This window comes from Cebus imitator, unplaced genomic scaffold, assembly GCF_001604975.1.
Source record: "Cebus imitator isolate Cc_AM_T3 unplaced genomic scaffold, Cebus_imitator-1.0 Scaffold68, whole genome shotgun sequence".
Classification (NCBI taxonomy): domain Eukaryota; kingdom Metazoa; phylum Chordata; class Mammalia; order Primates; family Cebidae; genus Cebus; species Cebus imitator.
The window spans coordinates 8,987,377-8,989,058 of NW_016107383.1; the positions used below are offsets into that span (position 1 = coordinate 8,987,377).

Consider the following 1,682-nt stretch of genomic DNA (forward strand, 5'->3'; position numbering starts at 1 on the left):
TTTTTTTGAGATGGAGCCTTGCTCTGTCAACAGGCTGGAGTGCAGTGGCACGATCTCAACTCACTGCAACCTCCGACTCCCTGGTTCAAGCAATTCTCCTGTGTCAGCCCCCGAGGAGCTAGGATTACAGGCATGCACCACCATACCCAGCTAATTTTTGTATTTTTAGTAAAGACGGGGTTTCACCATGTTGGTCAGAATGGTCTCAATCTCTTGACCTTGTGATCTGCCTGCCTCGGCCTCTCCAAGTGCTGGGATTACAGGCATGAGCCACCACGCCCAGCCACACTTACATCTTTCTACTGAAGACAGAAGCAGCCTTCAGCACCCAAGGATGATCACTGGCATGAGTTTGCATCACACCCAATTATTTTTACAGTGATTACTTACAGAGATGAGCCTATGTGTCTTCATACTGCAGGGCACGGACATCATCGCTCCTTCCTCTCATTTCCCTTCACCCTTTATATAGACCTCTGTTATTGCATTTGTCACCCTGTCTCCCCCATCAGAGTCCCCAAGGGCAGAAGTCACATCTAAGTTATCTTGTAGCCCCAGTACCCTAGTGCACTGCTTGGCACATAGTAGGTGCTCAATACATGTTTACTAATTAACCGGTGAATGGCTGAATTGTTGAATGAATCGATTATGACAACATGAATGGATGAGTGAATGATCAGATGAGTAGGTAGATGAGTGGATAGGTAGATGTTTTAGGTGGGTCAATGTGTGGAAGACATTTGAGTGGATGGATGGATAGTTGGACACTGGGTACATGGATGACGGAAAATGAATGGGTAGATAAATGGATGTTTGGACGGATAGGTAAATAGGTAGATAGGTGAGTTGTTGGTGAATACATAATGTAAATTATTTTAAAGACATTTATCTGGCCAGGCATGTTGGCTCATGCCTGTAATCCCAGCACTTTAGGAAGCCGAGGTCGGTGGATCACCCGAGGTCAGGAGTTCGAGACCAGCCTAACCAATATGGTTGAAATCCTATCTCTACTAAAAATACAAAAATTTAGCTGGGCGTGGTGGCGCATGCCTGTAATCCCAGCTACTCAGCAGGCTGAGGCACGAGAATCACTTGAACTCAGGAGGCAGAGGTTGCAGTGAGCTGAGATCACGCCACTGCACTTGATCCTGGGCAACTTAGAATAATATCTACCCTGCCTACCTCCCAAAATAATGCCATACTAAGTAAGAGGTTATAATAACTACATAGCGTGGTGAGAAAAAAATTTTAGGATCAAAACCCCTGAGTCCGACCTTGGCCAAAATTTGACCTACCAAGTTTGCCACTTAGTAGCTGTGTATATAATTTGAACAAATTCCTAACCTCTGTGGGTTACCCTCTGTTCAATTCTAAAATGAAGGTGATACAGTAGACACCACCCTAAAAACTGTGGTGGTGATTGTGATAATTAAATGAGATAATATACTAATAGATGTAATTGTGCTTTGTCACAGCAAGCAATGATGGTGATGAGAGTGGTGACAATGATGGATAACGTAGGTGGCTGTCATCTGGCCAGTGTACCTAAGGTAGAAATATAGTGTCTTTCCCATTGAGCTTTGCCATCCTAGACCCAAATCCTCCAGTCTCAGCCCTCCCAGTTCTCTAGACTAGATGTGGCCCCATCTACTGCAAGCCACTTCATCTTTCTCCTCCCCAGG

General features: G+C 45.0%; 1 pseudogene; it reads right to left on the minus strand.

The window, feature by feature from the left end:
* The window catches only part of LOC108305887, a 4,205-nt pseudogene extending 3,773 nt beyond the window's left edge, over window positions 1-432 (minus strand).
* Between the last annotated feature and the right edge of the window lie 1,250 nt (window positions 433-1,682).